The sequence below is a fragment of the Mya arenaria genome, chromosome 16, assembly GCF_026914265.1.
Source record: "Mya arenaria isolate MELC-2E11 chromosome 16, ASM2691426v1".
Classification (NCBI taxonomy): Eukaryota; Metazoa; Mollusca; class Bivalvia; order Myida; family Myidae; genus Mya; species Mya arenaria.
Window position 1 is genome coordinate 32,515,788 of NC_069137.1, and position 22,222 is coordinate 32,538,009.

Here is a 22,222-nt window from a genome sequence, read left to right on the forward strand (position 1 = left end):
TGTGCGCTTTTAGAGAAAAAAGGCTCAGAGTCACAAAAACACTTTATCTTTAGATATTTTTTTCACTGTTCACTAGATCAATAGTTCCTATCACTTTTTACAATAAATGTATCGAGAAAATCCACTTTTTAACACTATTTTTTGACAATTTTAGAGAGCGTATTTAAATTGCGTTTTGCCGCCATTTATCACGTGATCTTCCTACCTCGTTGCATATTTTTAATTGTATGTTTCATTTATTGTATTTTCTAATTGACAGAACGCGGAGTTATGATTATGGCTTACATGTATTTCAATAATATTAATTCAATCTTGTTATTTAGTATCCAGCTGACACGTACACATATATCTTCTGAATTTCCTATTTAAGTAATAAAATCAAGTTTATTTGCGTGTTTATTAAGTATATTTGGTATGCAGTCAACATATTAAACGATTTAAAAAACATTGTTGGAGCAGCTGCTATTTAAACCTACTTATTTCCTGACAAAATATTAGTAGTCCTGCATGAAAACAAATTAGATGAAGGTGAATGCACAATTGTGCTTGCTTTTGAACAGATTATGAAATAACCATCGCAAAGCCTTGTCACGAAGATGACCGGGCATGCACAAATCATGAACAATGCTATCCTCAACATAATCACCTATAATGTGAATGGATCGGAGTTAATATTGTCTAATAATACCTAATAACATAAATGATCAAGTATATACGAGTAAATATATAACTTTCGTTTCAATGTTGACAAATTACACCAAAGTCTCAACATTAAGCCTTAGTTTTATATGCCTACAGCGCTGCAAGACTGTCGGTGACGTAACTGAAGCAAGCAAACACTACCGCAAAGTTCTTTCAAATGAAACGTGATCAAATGATTTCATATAAATGATGAACACTCATTAAGGTAGATGAAGAAGGATAAATGTGATTATAATAAGCACAAATATATTGGCCCTACTAAATCATGTATCCAATGGCCTACAAGATTCTTAATTCAAATTTCCTAATTTTGAATCACTTTTAATTAGTTAAATGCATATTCATTATGTTAAAATTGCTTCAATTTATGACGTCGCTTATAACAGTTTCAGTAAGCAATTACATTCCTTCATTTCATTAGGGTCTGTTGAAGCCAATGTCTTTAAAATGCAAATACAATACAAACTATACCCAAGATTCAAGGGACATAATACAAATATAACTTTAAAATGATGCTCTTTCAAGCCTAAAAATGCCTCCAAGAACTTCTATCAACAGAGTCCACATATCTACAAAATTTGTGCTCGAGTTACTTTCTTTGATATAAAAGTGAAAAATCTGCATGGTGCTGTGGCATCATACCATGAAAAAAACTAATATCTTTAAAATTTGTTTTCTAGTTTGTTTTTATTATAAAAGTGTTAATAAATCTGCATGGTGCTGAAGAAAAAAAACTTATGTCTTAAATTTCAAACCTGCAGCATTAATTAGCGCCATGTTGTCAAGAATATCTGGACAATTGAATGAAATATGCATGGACCGAAATGACAGCTGGTTTTTCATTGACAAAAGATGCCTTTGAGGCAGTTTTAAGATTATGCTATTCAAAGTATGAGGGTAGTTGGTACAGTTTTCACTCATATTCAGATGATGGCTGATATTTGCTGATAAACATGTATCCTCTTAGCAGCAGGGAATAAGTAAATGACATAGTTTTAATGACCAATATTGGAGATGTGACCTTGATCTCCAAATCCAAAGGGGTCATCTGCTGGTCACCCCAAACCTTAATTTCAAGTTTGAAGGCCATGGGTGCAGACTTTGTCGAGTTGTCACACAGGCAAGCTTTTTGCGTTCAATGGTCTGTGACAAATCAATAGGGCTCACCTACTGGTCAGGCCCAACCCCAAAGTCAAGTTGTTCAAGGGCCATGGGTGCAGGCTTTGTCCAGTCATTATTAGTACAACCTTTTAGCATTTAAGGTCACTGTGACCTTGACTTTTGACCCAATGACACCTTAAATCAATAAGATCTTCTAATAGTCAGACTTAGCCTCCATGTTGAGTTTGAGGGCCATAGGTGCAGGCATTGTCAACTTATCAGTCAGATGTATGGTTTGACACCTTCCTGTTCAAGGTCACTGTGACCTTTGACCATATTACCCCTAAAATCAAAAGGGGTCATCTACTGGTTAAACCAAACTTTCATGTCAAGTTTGACAATAGGTCTAGGAATTGTAGAGTTATCACCCGGAAAAAGCTTTGGTCTACTGTCAGACAGACGGACGTAGCGGCCAACATGTGCAAAGCAATATACTCCTCTTCTTTGAAAGGGGCATAATAAATTGAAATTGATTAAATATTTTTGTTTATTATGTTAATTAACTTACACTACATACAACAAGTACCATTTTGATATTTTCAAATGCTCATTTGGGCATGTACATGGGTTTTGATCTGACTATGAACATGAAACTACATAGTGATGTTCCCTCCTATCAATTCTAAATTTAAATAACCATGAGAAAAAAAGAATGTTTTCACTGCACCATGAATAACTATGTCAAACAAAATAAATGTCAAGTTATTCAAGATTAATTTAACACTGTTCTTTTGATGATTTCCGTGCATTCCTGACTGCAGGTTTTTCCCATTTTCCCACACAGTTATTTCATATTGGCCTTACAAGGTCAGATCTTGAGTTGGGTCTTCATTGCTGGACACTATCTCTTTATCTCCACAGAAAACACACTGGTGCAAGTTTCACTGCAACAACTGCAAAAAAAGTTATATTATATTCTTACTGAACTCTGCATCAATATTCAATTATTTTTTATTGGATTTAGGAAATGTCTTTGTTTTAAAGGGTTCATATAAATTAATGCATTTTTTCAATTTAATGCATTATCATGCTGGACTCTTTGACATTGATGGTTAAAACAAAGAAGGCACATGATTTGTGTACAGATTAAACATTATTAATTATAAATGTGTTCTTTAATTAATAGACAAGTGGCAACAATTTCCCCAGTTAAAAAAGCTTACATTTGTATATCTGCAGATTAATCATTTGCATTTCTTTTGCTTTGATCATTTAAGTCAAATGAGTTAGACATGATAATGCATTAAAATAAGAAATATATTTTTGGGCATCAATCTATAGTGTGTGCCTTCAATCTAGAAATAAATTTCTTCTCAACAGATGCTAAATTATAAAAAAATATATAAACCAAGATTTTGATTATGACATATCTGCATAGTTAGTGGTCTCCATATGCTCAGAAATGCTCCCTATGACAAACTAAGTGCTGGTGTATGGCTGGGTAATAGTGCTGCTCCAACCAATAGTGCAATTCTTCCTACAGGTGGACCAGCTCCTCAATATGGTTTCTGTCATGGCAGTGATAACAGTATGTAACATGCCCTTTTCTACTTTCCAGAGAATGAATCTTCCAATCTAAATTACAAATTTGAGAACAAATATATACATATGCACATGTAATGTTGTTAAAAACAAACCATTTAGATGCCACAAAACTATAAGATTTTAGGTGAAAATTGAGCCAAATCAAAACATTTAGTCATTTAAAGCTGCACTCTCACAGATTTACTGTTTTTACAACTTTTGTATTTTTTGTCTTGGAATGACCTATTTTTTTGCTAAAATATCTGCAAACCAGTGATATAAGACCACTGACAAAATATTAGATTGCAGACTTCCATATTTCAGGTCGAAAACAAAGGTTTTATGGCTTAAAGTGTTACTAACGGTTTCAGAAAAATGCATAAAACATTTTGAACTTAAATATAAACATTTTCTGACAAATTTATTGTCAGCAATCTTATATGAATGGTTAACATGCATTTTCACATAAATTGGCCCGTTCCAAGACAAAAAATAAATAAAGTAGTCAAAACATTCAATCTGTAAGAGTGTTGCACTCTCAGTCACAGATTGAAGGTTTTGACAACTTCTTTTACTTTTTGGCTTGGAATAAGCTAATGAAAAGCAGTATGAAAACTGATGAAATAAGACTGCTGACAAAAGATAAGATCATGTTTTTTATATTTACATTTGTAACTATTGGTTTTATGGTTAAAAGCATTACTAACGCTTTACTAATAATGAGATTTTTGGCACAGAACATCATCTTTTGACCGTATTAAAATAAGAAAACAGCGTTCCAATATTTTCAGTTGTCTTTTTTGACTGAATTAATATAAGAAAGCAGCGATCCCCTTTTTCCAGTTGTCTGTTATTTCCAGTGTTCAGAAATTCGCATAAAATAATTCATTACAAGACCAAGAAATAAAAAAATAGTTGGTAAAACAGACAATCTGTGAGAGTGCAGCTTAAACATATGATATGCATTATCAGCCAAGTGCAGACCTACTCACATCCTGGCTACACAACCAGTACATTCATCAGCTTTACTGATTCGAACCAGGCACATTTATATTGGTAGACTAGCATTTTACCATTCTGTGCTGGCCAGTCTAGTTCTCATTTGAATTAGAATTCAAAATGTATATACCTTTGTTCATTTTTTTTGCCAACTCTGTTTCAACTGAACTTCCTAAATGAATGAGAAGTTTCAAAAAATAATTACAATATCTCAGTAAATACCTGCATTTATGTGTTTCTTGTGCAATCTGTCAGCTTTGGTAGGCTCAGGTTTCATTTTGTCCACCTCAATACTTGTAATCTTCTAGTCTGATGTACTGCCATCCAATTTTTAAGTCAGGTCAGGCAGCCATTTCAGCTTTGTTCTAGTTGATTGTATCAGATGATGTTAACAATACTAGCCTTGTATCCAGGCACTTCTCAATCTGAAAGTTTACAAAAGAACATGGCCTGTAATATTTAATAAAAAAATCATAATTGTTTACTCCTGGATGATGGGTTCTAAAGTAAACCTTTGAGAAAAGATGCTACTGGTATGGTGCTTGCACCCACGACCATGTGAACACTTGCATGGAGATCTGTCAAACTGAGCTAACTGGGTAACTGATTTTTAGGCAGCTCCCAGCTTGGCTCTACAATTGACAGGTGCATTATACATTATAGAGACAATAAATCAAACACTTGAAGCACTAGTCCAAATAATAGTAACTTAACAGATCTTTTTACAAATTTTGAAATGGCATATCCTTCACATACAATTTTTTTGTACCAAAAGTGGGTCGCTATTCCGATTGGGATTCCGGGTCAGATAATTATATATATCTAAAATATGAGTTATGTACACAAAAAATAAAAGCTGACAAATTATTATGAGTTTGAGGAGTGTTTTTCTTCATTTCATACTGTCAAAACATAATGATATAAACTGTTATACTAGTACATGAAGATCACCTGCAAGGCTGCGGTGCATAGATTTACATAGATGTAAAATGGTTGTGTTTAAATGCATTAAATGCTTGTTTTGTGAAAAAAATCTTTGCACTTACATGGTAATAACTAAAATATGAATATAAACCTTTAATATCTATTTCAAACATATAATACTTATCTAACTACGATTTCAATATCTTTCAACCCCCACCCTGTTTTGCACAAACCCAATTAGACGTAAGGGATTGGAAGAATCCCATACAACACGTCTATTTTTTTAGACTATTGAAGCATATATGTTCTTTTTTGATGGTTGAGACGTTTCAGGTTAAACAACAATTAAAAATGCGAAATAATTTTAGTGAATAATCAACTCTGAATTGAAAGTAACATGAAGATGTTGTAGTGAAGGATTTGCCATATATATATATATATATATATATATACATATATACATATATATATATACATATTTTTAATCGTAAAAAGAGTCCGTCAACGTACAAATATTTAGACTAAGAGATGTAGATCAGCTAGATGTACCTTCTAGTCCAAATAATTGTACGTTGACAGATTTTTTTACAATTTTTGATACAGCAAATCCTTCACGTACAAACTGTTTTGTAAGAAAAGTGGGTAGTTATTCCGATCTGGATTCCGGGTTAAAGCATATTGCATTTATAACATATCGTAAAAACAAGAAATATTACCAGATAATGTTATTTTATATAAATTCCGTAACCAAAAAGTAATATCAAGCAAATAATTATAAGTTTGATGGTTTTTTCTTCATTTCATTCTGTCAAAACATAACAATATATACATGAAGGGCACCTGCAAGGCTGCAGTTCACAATTTTACAACAATCGGAACATTTCGGCCATCAATTGTAACAACTCGCCATCTTCGGTAAGCTTCGAGATAGTCAATCCCTGTTCGATACTGGCTGAGGTGTTCAGATTGTTCGGCCAAGGCCGAGTTGTTACGATTGTATTATCTCGAAGCTTGTCGGAGGTGGCCGAATTATTACAATTGGGTCAAGTTGTTCCACTTGGCATAATTGTTGTTTGTGTCAGTCAACTTTCCTTTTAATGAAAAGGTGAATAATGTGTTTTAATGCATTAAATGCTTGTTTTTTTGCAAAATAGCTTTGCACTTCCATGGTAAAATATGAATATGAATCTTTACTTTATTATCCATTTCAACCATAAAATACTTCACTTAATACAATTTCAATATTTTTCAAACACCCCCGCTTTTTGCACAAAACCGTTTAGACGTTAGGGATTGGAAGAATCCCGTATAACACGTCTATAATTTCGTCGATGCTATTGTCTATCTCAGATTATTATACGACCTCTTATTGGGCATCACAATTATTTATATACTGTAAAGTAATGTAAAGTAGCTCGACTACCGTAAATTGGTCGTTTTAGGTGATACAACATGGCGGCGACCATGCAAAAAAGTTTATTGGAGGCTCTGGTAGTCATTCTAGAGGCTCTGGATGCGATTCAAACACATGAAATTGAAACGACAACTCGTTTTGTGTCATGGTCTTCGCCTAAAGGATTTGGAAATCTTGGTAATGGTTTTAATATTGCTCTAACTCCTAGTTTATAGACGAAAGTCAACAAAGGAGACACATTTTTGGTGTCTATCTTGAAAACAAATTATGAAAATTTTGTAGTTGAAGCATAAAAAAGTGGTCTCATTTGTCATATTATCTATCATGATCAACGCAGTTCCTCTTGTATATCGTAAATTAATATTCTTGAAATGTTGAACTTTAGCTGTTTATCCAGATTTTTTTCTTATCATCTATCGTAAAAATATGTCGTTTTTTTTTTAATTTATGATAGACAATAAGAATTATTTATATTTTTCTAATTTGTCTTATAATTATATGAAAACACAAGTAGTAAGTTTCTTACAGTCTCTCATGATTTTTGCTTTACTGTAATTATGTATAATTTGTTTTCGTATTGTCTATCATAAAATATATTTATTAAAATTTATGATAGACAGTAAGAAATATTTTTCATGATAGACAATAAGAAATATTAAAAAAAAAATCTTATTGTCCATCATAAAATATGATAATATTTATGATAGACAGTTAGAAAAATATTTCATGATAGGCAATAGTAAAAACAATTCTTGATAGACAGAAGGAAATATATATTTCATGATAGACAATAAGAATATTTTTTCTTCTGTATCATTTACATAAAAAATATTGTCTATCATAAAACATAGTTTTCTTAATTGTCTTTCCTATTAAAACATATATATATTATTTATTTTCTAATATAAAATGAATCTTTCATACTGGGAAAAATAATAAAATAAAAATTACTGTTCATTTAACTTTAACCATTGTTTATCTGTTTTTTTTTTAATTTATGATAGACAATAAGAATTATTTATATTTTTCTAATTTGTCTTATAATTATATGAAAACACAAGTAGTAAGTTTCTTACAGTCTCTCATGATTTTTGCTTTACTGTAATTATGTATAATTTGTTTTCGTATTGTCTATCATAAAATATATTTATTAAAATTTATGATAGACAGTAAGAAATATTTTTCATGATAGACAATAAGAAATATTAAAAAAAAAATCTTATTGTCCATCATAAAATATGATAATATTTATGATAGACAGTTAGAAAAATATTTCATGATAGGCAATAGTAAAAACAATTCTTGATAGACAGAAGGAAATATATATTTCATGATAGACAATAAGAATATTTTTTCATCTGTATCATTTACATAAAAAATATTGTCTATCATAAAACATAGTTTTCTTAATTGTCTTTCCTATTAAAACATATATATATTATTTATTTTCTAATATAAAATGAATCTTTCATACTGGGAAAAATAATAAAATAAAAATTACTGTTCATTTAACTTTAACCATTGTTTATCTGCCATCACATGGCTTCAAGATAAGTTTAATGAATTTTATTATAATAATATGGTAATAAGTGATACTGGTTATGAAATTTTATCTTAAAGGCAGGGGAGAGTTCAGGATTAGATGTTAGAGAGGGCATACCTAAGGGGCGTACTCCGCTCCCCAAGAGAGGACATACCTAAGGGGCGTACCCCTCCCCCCCAAGGGTCCGCTAGACATAAGCAATTTGTGAAGAAATCAGAAAGACATACAAGTGAACATAACACATCGGTGGCCTTCAAGTAGTGGTGATATTGACTTCATGGCATATCTTGCACATGTTCAAGGATTGCGTACTGCTACAAGACTTGAGAAAATAACTTTTTTCTCAGTTTTATGGCATGTATGCTTTTCTTGTTTTCAACAAATATCACACGGATGATGGATACACTTTCACCAGTATTGGAAATTGTTGGAAGACCAGGAAACTGTTGTTTATATATATACAGATGAAGAAACATCAAGAGGACATAATTAAAGGAAGTTGCGCTGTTTGAATTTGTTGTTTTTATGAGTTCACGTCGCCTGCACATGATGGCATTTGAAAGGTGTAGCTTATTAATTTCCACTCCTTTGAGATGGAATGCAAACTTTGACGACTTTAGTGATGGGGCATGTGCCGGGTGTGCCATCCCCCCTCCCACGGAAGCGTTTGTGTTAACTGTTGGTCATTGCAATTGCTCATTGATCTGTGATAGACTCCAGACTGTGAGCAGAAATTATTGATTGGCAATTGAAGCCAATTCTATTTCTTTCTCACTTACACTTGTTTGATCAATGTACTTTTCTTTATATTATCAAAGAACATATTTGATGCAAAAATTAAAATATATCAATTGATTTTGTTAATATGTACCTTCAAATGTCCATAAAAGAAATGGTATATGATAGGGTATGACATACATAAATATCAATTAAAACATTTCTTTGATAGACACTAACAACTTCGTATTAAAAGGTACATATTATTGAGATGCGGACAACAGTTTCATAATCGTAACTTACTTTTAAGCCTAAAATCTGTTTGCTCTGTAGTGTGTGTGGGTAAGAACCAGCCGCCCGGTTAGCTCAGTTGGTTAGAGCGCCGTGCTAGTGTTCCGGCGGTCGTGGGTTCGAGCCCCACACCGGGCGCACTTTTCCTCCTAGGTTAACTTTACTGGTGGCAGCGGTAAACGGCAAGAGTGCCTCCGTCGGCCTAAAAAGATTAATGGGGGTAGGAGTGTAGTGTGTGTGGGTAAGAACCAGCCGCCCGGTTAGCTCAGTTGGTTAGAGCGCCGTGCTAGTGTGCCGGCGGTCGTGGGTTCGAGCCCCACACCGGGCGCCCTTTTTTCTCCTAGGTTAACTTTAGCTCAATTGCTTATTCGTCAAGCTAAATAATCTGTGATAGACAACAGTTTCAACTTATTTATAAACGTTGCATTAAAATAATTCATGATAGACCCCTAAAAAAGTATGGAATATACTATAATATAGTAATATTGCCATTCCTTTTATAACATAAAAGTAAAAAAAAATTATCACGACAAAGATGAACGACATTAATAATTCTGATGGCCTCAAGCAGGTCCGATCATAATTAAGGATAGACAACTGGGCCGACCCTATAATTTCAGACTAATGTACATGTACCTTCGTGTCCGAAATCGATCACTTCCTGGCAGCTCATTTCTGGATTGTCTCCATCTAAATTTAACATTTTTAGACGCATACATTGATGCTATTTTTGCTGCGATTGATGTTAAAGCAATAGCACTAAATACAGGTCGGTTATTTTGTAGAAGAACGTGTTCGAAGTAACATTCAATTTCATTTCCGCATAATCGCCGCCATATTGTGTATGACTTTAAAAACTACACCCTATAATCCAAAATAACAATAGGCATAACGTTGACACACTGTGATAGGTATAATTCAATTAATTTACTCAAACAAATACAATAGTTCGATTGCTGCTGAAAAAAATCATTTGAAACATAAAAGCTATTTCACAAAATATTACATGACATGAACTCTTTAACCGCGTATGATTTATTTCTTAATAGCTTTCATTCATAAAATAAGTTCTTTGCCGGGGTTTGCCGGGTCAGTCTTGAATGCCGGGATATGTGTGACGTCACACGGGGTGCAAACATGTGGTGTAGCTTACTGGATGTAGGGTAAAATGACTTCGTATGTAAATGCTATACTTTCATTATTTTTCATTATTTTGTTCAATAAAACTCACCAAATTGCAACGGTACAGCTATACTAAGAGTAACACGCAATGTTTGTCATAAAAAAGGCAATAACGCGTTAAATACACATAAGCAGGTACTTGACGCCCCACATTCACGTAAGTTGTTCTGTTGCTACGCAGGTGGTGTGTATTAATATATTCATGTTCAATATGTCGTGTCAGGCGACTAGTCGCGTTTCTGAAATACCGCTCTCTAAAGACTGTCGGCTTGCAGCCGACAGTCTAAAAATGAATATGTCCCCGATTAAAGATCTAGAGAACCCATGGATCCACATCCTTTTTCGTGGTTTTGGAAAAGTCGAATGGCGCTGTTTCATAATTCAGTCACATCGCCGCTAAAAGGCTTAACAAGTACAGCATAAGAACGATGATCCGGTATATCAAACATAGTCGTATACAAAGCTTTTAGTTTATAAAATGGAATTTAATAATGTGCGTGAAGTTAGAAGCATAGCAGCAAGCTGCTAGCAGCAAGTTGATATGAAGCTGGCAGCTAGCTGCTACGCTGCTGGCAGCTAGCTGCTGCATGTTTTCACTATAAATATAATGATTAAGGTTTACTATATACTACTTTAGTAAACCATTGTCTGCTTTCCAGCTGTTTATAGGAATATAAATAGGGGTAAGAAAAAATGAGATTTTACTGTTTTAGGTCATTTGGTAAAATTTTGATTGCGACAGGTTTATTAAATAAGTAGACCACCAAAATAAAAATTTTTTTTCTTAAATACCAATTTCTCATCTTAAAATACAGGAAGGGGCAACGGGACCATACCAACTTAAGGTAATCTTTATTCATAGTATGAAAACGACAATGCCTCAGTTTTTGCATTGTCTGACGGATTACCATTATTAATGTGTATGATTACTGTTAAAAATCCCATTTCGACTAAGGGGACGAAAAGTTGGGGGATGAACTAGGCCACGAGCCCTACAATATGAGCTATTTAGATCGCTGGAGCTTTTGTCCTGAGTAGCCGAAAATAGAACCCGAAAATTCGACTGAGGGAACATTAGCGAAAAGTGTAATGTTGAACATTCTTCGCTTAACGCTCCTTTGGCTCATGTTCAGCTAGGCATTGTCAGGTTCATTTGAAACAATCATGGTTATTTAAAACTCATTTAAAAGTATATGTAACTGAATTCCAGGCAGGGATCTATTCTGCATGTCATTGTCATGAGATTTATTAACGCCGGCTAGTAGACAACAGGTTTGAATCATAGGCGCTGATTTGCAATTGAATTAGGTCCGTTTAGCGCAGGTTCGAATTCAAATTGCCGAAAATAAAACAAACAATAGGCGAATAACACCTGCTCAACAAAAACAATAGCTTTATATATTTAGAGACAGATACTGCCAAAAATTTACATTCAATGCTTTATATATAGCAATTTGCAATTCCCGGTTCGCATCTAACGACAAACATTATAATGGCGAGCAAACTATTGACTAGTACCGTACATACGAATCAACGGAGGGTACACAGAGGTAACATTTTGGATGGTATAAGAGGTACGGAGTGTAAACAGTGTTTAAGTAGAGGGGGACAGAGGGGGTTTCGTTAAGCAAATTCTGTGTCACAGATTTGCATCAAAAAAAAGTTTTTTTCTGTAACGAATCTCAGGACATTAATCTAATAGCATTTGTTACGCTTTGATGTCATAATTGTAAATAAAGTACCAAAATGTAAAAAAAAAGATTGTGTCCGAGACCGGGTTCGAACCCGCGTCGCCAAAATAGAAGTCCAGCGTCTTCCTTACTGAGCTATCATGGGTGACATAATTAAATTATAAAGCTTGTTCGGTAATATCACGTGATAACACCGACTAGCCAATCACACATGAATGAATTCTACCTGGTAGACATACCCAGTAATCTTTTTTAATGGAAAAATACAATATAACTGCTAAACTTAAATAAATTGTAAACTATGTGGTACTTCAATTAGTAAGTTTCAATGCATTGTACACATCGATGGCAAGTGTATGTCATTATTCGACAATTTTATTTTTTTTCCCACTTTTTATTATCTGTGAGACAGTCCCTTTAAAAGGGCTGCAACAAAGTATACGCTGAATTATTTAAACAACATATTAGACATTAAAACACTGATTTTAAATCCTCATCATCCTGTCGTTGGAATGTTAACTTAAGATAACAGTGACTTTGATTGTTAAGAAATACTGTAGATCACAAGTGTTTCCATTACTTCTAGAGGAGTAAAGATTCTGAAGTTCTGAACTATTGGCTCAGTATGTACTTGTACAAAATAAATGGCTGTGTACGGCTGTGTCATGTCAAGTAATTTATTTTCTACATTTATTTCCATACATACTAAAACCTTTTAACCATTTAGAACATGAAAATGATCGACTTCTTTCATTTCAATTATTAAATATATAGATATAAATATATATAGGTAAAGATTAATGAAAAGTGAAACATTTCCTCTCTTGATCTGTGGTTAAGAATATCTATTGTTTATAGGTCCGTGATACAGTGTAGCCCTTTGTTGAATCATTTTAGTTGCTATGCCCGATGTGATTTAATTTCTGCTCCCATTATCTGGAGTTCCTTTGATGATGCTTAATTAATATACTATAAACTGTCAGCAGCGGGTGTTTCTTACGTAACCAGCTTAGATCTGACCTATTTATAACTTTTCTCAGCAGGGGTCGTTCAGTGCGTTTGCTTGATCAAAACTTTGATGGTCAGTTAGACTTAATTTAAAATTAAAGATTTATAAAGCAAAGCGACTCATTTAATCTTTTATTTAAATTGTTGTACTGTTATAATAATTTATTTGTGTTCAGAACTATAAAACAAAACAAAGGTTTGGTTAGGATTAAAACAGGCATTTTTTATAACTCTTGATTTAAGAAGATTTATATAAGAACGTTATTTTACATTAGCGAATAGCGTTAAAGAAGTCCTGTATAAAACGTAAAAATGTTTAAACTACATATTAAAAAAGATGCACTCTTATTCCCTAAAGAAGATGTACCACAAGTAATAATACAATTGTTTTAATATTTTTTAAACCAATTGATTATAAAATCGGTAGGGTCGCGCCTATATGTAGGTAGGGTTTGTAAAATTTGATTGAGTTCTTTTATGCGTCATTTTTTTCTCTTCAATATTTAAAATATGAAAAAAGCAAACAGTTGCTTTCAATAATAATAAAAAGTAAATGTTGTAGTAATTATATTTGCAACTTTTAATTGTCCAAAAGAACAACTTTCGGAAATCCTTAAAAGATGCAGAGATCAGCTTCGTTTCAAAATTAAATTTGAACTCACTGACAGTATAAAATGAACAGATTATATATACAAATTTGCTTCCTAGCCATACATGATAAGTTTTGAACACAGTCATGTTGATCTTTCTCGCTCACCAGAATGTTGATGATATGTGACCATACTCTGGATCAATCGCCAAGATTCGGAGCATTCGGAGCTCCTCGGCCATTTTATCGAAAACAACCTCGGATGTATTTGGACGGTTTACATACTAAAAAAGTGGTACGTTTAAGTCCGCTGCAAGTAGATCGCGTAGTAATTTTATTTAGCAGTTAAACTTTTTGACTTAACTCTTGGGATTCTTTATTATGTTTGCAATAATACAATTCAATGGCAATCAATTTAAACTTACAAATGTAGATCAATATATACAACTCTAAAACACTACATTTAATTAATGATATAATTCAAAATTTTACGAACTACTTCAACTGATGTACCCGCATACATCCGAGGTTGTTTTTTGAAGAAAAAAATGGCCGAGGAGTTCCGAATGGATTCGGAGAGGAGCAAACAGAGAAAAATTCAGCCAATTAGAGGCGTTTCGCTGTATTCTATTAATAGATTATCTTGCAGTCGGTAAACCTTGGCGATTGCCTATAGCCAATGAAAAAGAGCCTAACATAACACAAATAAAATTAGAACACCTGAAAGCAAGCGCGGCATGAGACGGCTTATCATACCTCATGAATGATGATTCAAAACATGTGTACCGCATTTTGTACTAACACTGCGGAAAATGGTTGAATATACGGGAAAGAACGGTCCCGTACATGGGTAGGTATAAAAGACTGGCCGGACCGGACCTTATCCGGACCAACTGAAATCTCCGAACTGTTACGGAAATCGTTCGGCATCGTTCGTTCCAATCCTTATTATTTGTATTGTTGTTAAAATACCTTGTATATGTGAATTTGAAATAAATACTGTTTAAACTAATTTCAATAATCTGTTTTTAATTAGCAATCGGTCTCTAACTCACTCACTCACTCACTCACTCACTCACTCACTCACTCACTCACTCACTCACTCACTCACTCACTCACTCACTCACTCACTCACTCACTCACTCACTCACTCACTCACTCACTCCTCACTCACTCACTCACTCACTCACTCACTCACTCACTCACTCACTCACTCACTCACTCACTCACTCACTCACTCACTCACTCACTCACTCACTCACTCACTCACTCACTCACTCACTCACTCACTCACTCACTCACTCACTCACTCACTCACTCACTCACTCACTCACTCACTCACTCACTCACTCACTCACTCACTCACTCACTCACTCACTCACTCACTCACTCACTCACTCACTCACTCACTCACTCACTCACTCACTCACTCACTCACTCACTCACTCACTCACTCACTCACTCACTCACTCACTCACTCACTCACTCACTCACTCACTCACTCACTCACTCACTCACTCACTCACTCACTCACTCACTCACTCACTCACTCACTCACTCACTCACTCACTCACTCACTCACTCACTCACTCACTCACTCACTCACTCACCTCGCTCGCTCGCTCGCTCGCTCACTCACTCACTCACTCACTCACTCACTCACTAATACATGCTGATCATATCATATATGTTGTCCAATGTAACACCACAGTAACAGCATTGTCAAATCTTATTTTTTTATCATAAAGATGTCGCTTTAATTTCATCATAGGCTGTTAAAACCCCTACAAAACTTGACTCTTACTTAAGCATTCCTGTTTCTCGGCGTAACACGGAAAAATGTATACAAGTCAATGGTATAAATATTGTTCATGTCATAAATGCTGTCAAATGAAACAAGAATTTACCTTACTTGATTACAAAATTCAAAACTATTTTATAACATGGGTGTACGGGAAATAGTGCATTTCCGTATATCCATAGGGTACGGGAATTGTAACTTTTCCGTACACTCAGCATGTACGGGAACTTGTATATGTCCGTACATCCGTAATATACGGGAAATGTACACGCCCGTATATTTTTCGTGTACAGGAATGGTATAAACCCGTACGCTCAAAGTGTACGGAAGAGCATAAATTCCCGTACACTCAACATGTACGGAGACCATACATGTCCGTCCGCTCAAGATATACGGAGATGTACGGTGCCGTATATTCATCAAAATTTTGTTAGTACCAGTCGTACATCAATCCTACCAGCATTGTCGATTTTTATTATTTATAATTATAAACATGTCGCTTTAATTTCAACAAAGGTTGTTAAAATCCACCAAAAGCATAACATTTCCTACAAAACGTAACCCTTACTAACACATTGCGGTTTCCCTGCGTAACACGGAAAAATGTATACAAGTGTATGATTTAGATGTTGTTCATATCATGTATGCTGTCAAATAAAACACCAAATTACCTGACTTGATTACAAAATTCAAAACCTTTATAACATGGGTGTACGGGAAAGAGTACATTACCGTATACCCATAATGTACAGGAATTGTTACTATTCCGTACACGCAGTATGTACGGGAACTGGTTTATTTCCGAACATCCATATAATACGGGAATTGTACAAGCCCGTATATTCATCATGTACGGGAATAGTGTAATGTCATACTCTCAAAGTGTACGGAATAGCATAGATTCCCGTATTTTCAACATGTACGGAGACCGTACATGCCCGTACACTCAAGATATACGGAGATGTACCGTACATCCATCAAAATAGTATAAGTACTAGTCGTTAGTCAATCAACTCAGTATTGTCCGAATTATTTATTTTTTATCATTTAGACCTCTTTTAAATTTCATCAAAAGCTATCGAAACCCATTAAAGCATTAAATTTTCTACAAATGTAATTTTTACTGACACCATCCTGTTTTTCTACGAAACAGTGATATGTTTAAGTCAATGGTATAAATGACTTTCATATTATATATGCTGTCAAATTGAACCCCCAAAGACCTAAATTGGTTACAGAATTCATTTTTTGTTTGTTATAACACGGATGTACGGGTTAGTGCACGCCCATACATCGAATCCCGTATACTCAAGAGTTTTATTAATATACGAATCCGAACACACCCATATACTCAACATCCCGTACACTTACCGTACAAATTGGATGTACGGGTTTCAGTACATTCCCGTATATTTAACCATTTTCCGCAGTGTAACAGCTTCAATCCGTTAAAGTTAGTCCAATATAGCCGGGAGACATTCGGAACTCCTCGGCCATTTTTATCGAAAAAATATTACGTAATTCTGCTCAATCGTTTAAGACATTCGAGAGGACAATGAGAGGAAAATACTTATGATTAACACCTTTATTGTTTAAGGGATTTTCATAAGAAACTAAGCTCGATTGGTTGTAATTTGGCGATTATCCCGTAATTATGCCCCCCTTCGAAGAAGAGGGGTATATTGCTTTGCACAGGTATGTCGGTCAGTCGGTCGGTCGGTCGGTCGGTCGGTCGGTCCGTCGGTAGACCAAAGCTTGTCCGAGTGATAACTCAACTATTCCTGGACGTATGGTTATCAAACTTCACATGAAGGTTGGGCCTGACCAGTAGATGACCCCTATTGATTTTGGGGGTCATCGGGTCAAAGGTCAAGGTCACAGTGACCTTTAATGGTAAAATAATTTTAAAGCTTGTCCGAGTGATAACTCAACAATGCCTGCACCCATGGCCCTCAAACTTGACATGGAGGTTGGGCCTGACCAGTAGATGACCCCTATTGTTTTTGGGGGTCATCAGGCCAAAGGTCAAGGTCACAGTGACCTTAAATGGTAAAAGGTTGTCCGAGTGATAACTCAACAATGCCTGCACCCATGGCCCTCAAACTTGACTTGGAGGTTGGGCCTGACCAGTAGCTGACCCCTATTGTTTTTTGGGCTCAATGGGTCAAAGGTCAAGGTCACAGTGACCTTGAATGGTAAAAGGTTGTTCGAGTGATAACTCAACAATGCCTGCACCCATGGCCCTCAAACTTGACTTGGAGGATGGGCCTGACCAGTAGATGACCCCTATTGTTTTTGGGTGTCATTGGGCCAAAGGTCAAGGTCACAGTGACCTTGAAGGGTAAAAGGTTGTCCGAGTGATAACTCAACAATGCCTGCACCCATGGCCCTCAAACTTGACTTGGAGAATTGGCCTGACCAGGAGATGACCCCTATGGTTTTTGGGGGTCATCTGGTCAAAGGTCAAGGTCACAGTGACCTGGAATGGTAAAAGGTTGTCCGAGTGATAACTCGACAATGCCTGCACCCATGGCCCTCAAACTTGACTTGGAGGTTGGGCCTGGCCAGAAGATGGTCCTTATTGATTTAAGGGTCATTGGGCCAAAGGTCAAGGTCACAGTGACCTGGAATGGTAAAAGGTTATCCGAGTGATAACTTGACAATGGCTGCACCCATGGCCCTCAAACTTGATTTGGAGGTTGAGTCTGGCCAGAAGATTGTCCCTATTAATTTTAGGGGTCATTGGGCCAAAGGTGAAGGTCACAGTGACCTTGAATGATAAAAGGTTGTCCAAGTGATAACTCAACAATGCCTGCACCCATGGCCCTCAAACTTGACATGGAGGTTGGGCTTGACCAGTAGATGACCCCTATTGATTTTAGGGTCAAAGGTCAAGGTCACAGTGACCTTGAAAGCAAACTTGACAATTCTTGGACCTAATGTCATCAAACTTGACATGAAGGTTGGGCCTGACCAGTAGATGACCCCTATCAATTTTGGGGGTCATCAGGCCAAGGTCAATGTCACAGTAACCTTTAACGCTAAAAAGTTAACAAATCTTCCCCCACTGATATCTCAACAATGCCTGAACCTATGATCATTAAACTTGACATGGATGTTAAGCCTGACCAGTAGATCACCCTTATTGATTTTAGGATTCATAGAGCCAAAGGTCAAGGTCACAGTGATCTTGAATGGTAAAAGGTTGTCCGAGTGATAACTCAACAATGCCTGAACCCATGGCCTTCAAACTTGACTTGGAGTTGCATCTGACTTGTAGATGACCCCTTATGATTTAAGGGGTCATCGGGTCAAAGGTCAAGGTCACAGTGATCTTGAACGAAAAAAACTTGTCTTGTGATAACTTGACAATGCCTGCACCCATGGCCCTCAAACTTGACATTTAGGTTTCTGGTGACCAGCTGATGACTCTGGATTTTGAGTTCATAGAGTCAAAGGTCATGACGGTCATAACACACTTTATCCTCACACTTTAATGGTCATAATCTTAAAACAGCAACAAATCAGCTGTCATTTCGGTCCATGCATATTTCATTCAATTGTCCATATAATCCTGACATCATGGCACTCAGGGGGGGCATAATGTTTGACAAATATCTCTTGTTACTTTTTAATATCAAATATGAATTTCTAGAAATGGAACTTGGTTTTGATATTTTAAATATTTATTTTTTATAACCCTGTCAGAGCGAATGTGAACAGTTAATTGTGTCAAAGTCAATATAAAGAACACTCACACAATATTGTCCCGTATAATTCCAAAAAAAATTACAATTATATTGACCTTGAGTGTTCATTATATTGACTTCTGCCTAGTTTAAGGAATATTTGCCATGATAATCCCCTGCCGTGCATCTCCTCAATATTGCACTGGTGTCACAGTAGGGGCCATTTCCTGTGTATTTGTTAATTGGCTCAGGGGCCTTTTAGGGTTGACACATTTCGATTAGATTATTGTCCTACTAATACATAAAACAATATACACAGCTATAAATGTATTAATTGAATAAACCAAAATAAATATGATTGATAAGTTTTTGAACAGTGATATAGCATTTATATTTAAATCCATTTTAAATGCATGTATCACCATTGTTATATCCAAATTGTGAAGCATCCTTGTTAAATAATATTGGTGGGCTATTATATATAGCATCACTCTTGTTCTTATTCAAAGGCATTGTATTAATACTGTTATTATCGTTTGAAAACAACAAAAGATGAAAAGTCCAGTCCTATAATAAAACCTTTATAACTGCACAGCTGGATTCCCATATCGGAGAACTGCTAAGCAGCACAAGGCAATTAGGATAAAGGGTTCACTTAAAAACTACTTTCGTTATGACTTTGTATTAATATGTTCGTGTATATGCTTATGTGTGTGTGTGCGCGCGCGCGTGTGTGCGTGGGTGAAAGTGTGTTTGCGTTTCTGTATAGTGTGACTTGTTGAATTGCTATTCGTAAATATGGTTGGTATTATTTTACTTTGTACTGTGATGATAAGAAATATTACTGTGTCTCAAGCTTTTAATGATTTTTGCCAATCAATTATAGTTAATATGTTTTCATGAAAAAGTTTAAAAATTATAATAGGGTCATACCAGAGTTAATCAAATCAGTAGGGTACTTATTTAATAAAACAAGAACGGATTTTTTTCAAGAAGGACATTTGCAGATACAAAGTCACACGGTGCAAGATTCCTCCTCGTATGCAACCGCGCACCCCGGTTTAGTAGTGCAGCTTCACCGAGCCCGAGTCACACTGTCTTAGCGGCACGTGCATTTGACCAGCTTGTGGTATTAGCTGACACAACTGCGAGTCGCTGTTTAAGTGCAGACAAAGTTGTATCGTTCAAAATAACTCAAGTCAAATTAAGATGTTAAAAGTTGGTTCTTTATTAATTCCCCATTTACGTTTATAATAGTTTACACAAAATAAATCAATACATTTATTCAACAAGAAACATCCAATTGTCCGTGTGATGTATCACGTTCGGAAAGAAAGTGGGCTATTGATATAATATACCAATATTATTTAGTAGAAGAAGAAGAAGTACAAAGATCCTAGTTAATTCTCTAAGTGTTTCCATTACAAAGGGTGTTTTCCTGTATATGTCAAATTTGGGAGTAGTCGGTCCCTGCTAAAATTAAAATGAAATATGGAATCATTGTTGTGACTCGGAGACCTATGCATATCTCTGATTAGAAATAAGAGATGTCAAGTTGGTTTGGTTTTGGTTATTTTAAATGCAAAACAGGCATTGCCTTTTGAAGCACACACTAGATATATAGTTAACCATAAATGTCAATATATGAGCATACTTTCTTAACATGCAATAGTTCACAAAGCCAAAAGTAACGCCGAATCATTGATATCCTTATTAACTTTGTTATTATTTATGGCCTTTCTCAACAAAATGTTTGCATTGGTGGGCCGCTTATGAAAAAAAAACCTGCCGTAATCAAAATTTTACCAAATAAGCTAAATCAGCAAAATCTTTTTTTCTTACTCCTATTTGTATTCATATAAACAGCTGAAATAAAAAAAAACAATTATATACCCTTGTATTATAGTAAATATATATTATTATATTCATAGTAAAAACGCAGCAGCTAGCTGCCAGCAGCACAGCAGCTGCTAACTTCACGCACATAATTTAAGAACATAAGAACCGTCACAGATCCCTGCCTTATACTTATATAGCAGATTAGTATACATCATAAACAGCATCCTCGTCATCACGGCTATGATTAGACAAATAAGTTAAACTCTTAAGAAAGGACATACGATTATACAGTAGTACTATCAATAACATTTTAGTAGCTGACGAGGTATGAGATTAACACCGTCAGTGCCTTTATACCACGGGTTATTGCACATGTGCATGAGTAATAGAGACGTACTGATTAGAAACACCTAAATCTGATAATAAACTATGATATCCGCCATTTTCTGAATTATGAAAATTTATAGATTATACACGTCATGCATCTTACCGCCCTTAACCAATCGGATAACTTCATTTATGTATAAGTTTAGATATATTATAACAACACTTTTTGGCATCCGTATATATTCCAATTTGATGTATAACATTCATACATCCATACAGGAGTTTGTTTAAAAAACGTGACACTGATTAAGAAGAGATGCCAAACGAGTTCCTGTTTTCTGAAACTGTGACAGTAATTATTTATGATTCTGTAAACCACATGGTCATAATTTCCTTGAACTTATAAACCACAGCAATTCATTGACATATCAAGTATGAACCTTACACGGGCACAAACAAAAATACACGAACATGCATACATGATCAAACGTCTAATTAACATTTTTATTTCCTCATTAAAACAATATTATATTATAATATTTTAATAGATAACAACACACACGTCTAAAGATAATTCACGTACGCCTAATAAAACAACGATAGGTTTTATGCAACCAGCTTTCGCTTACAATAACCAACAAAACATTTCCTATAATTCACATTAAGTGCATTTAAATGTACATAAATTATCGAAGATATGGTATGCTTGTTTTCTTCTGTCCTTGTTCCTTATTGCATTTAAATTTTCAGAAATGAGGTGTTTGATTAGCTTTTCTAAACGTAACAGTGCTATTTTATCTAAATCAGAATACATTTCGATC

The 22,222-nt window shown here is 35.0% G+C and overlaps 1 long non-coding RNA gene and 1 other non-coding gene across 2 annotated transcripts; one reads left to right on the plus strand and one right to left on the minus strand.

The window, feature by feature from the left end:
• Positions 1-2,342: 2,342 nt before the first annotated feature.
• Positions 2,343-10,102, minus strand: LOC128222451 (uncharacterized). Its single transcript, XR_008259143.1, has 4 exons — positions 9,912-10,102; positions 9,288-9,477; positions 4,609-4,811; positions 2,343-3,438 (listed from the first exon to the last, which is right to left on the minus strand). It is a non-coding gene; the product is annotated as an uncharacterized LOC128222451 (long non-coding RNA).
• On the plus strand, positions 9,340-9,413 carry Trnat-agu (transfer RNA threonine (anticodon AGU)). The gene has a single exon. It is a non-coding gene; the product is annotated as a tRNA-Thr (tRNA).
• Positions 10,103-22,222: the final 12,120 nt, after the last annotated feature.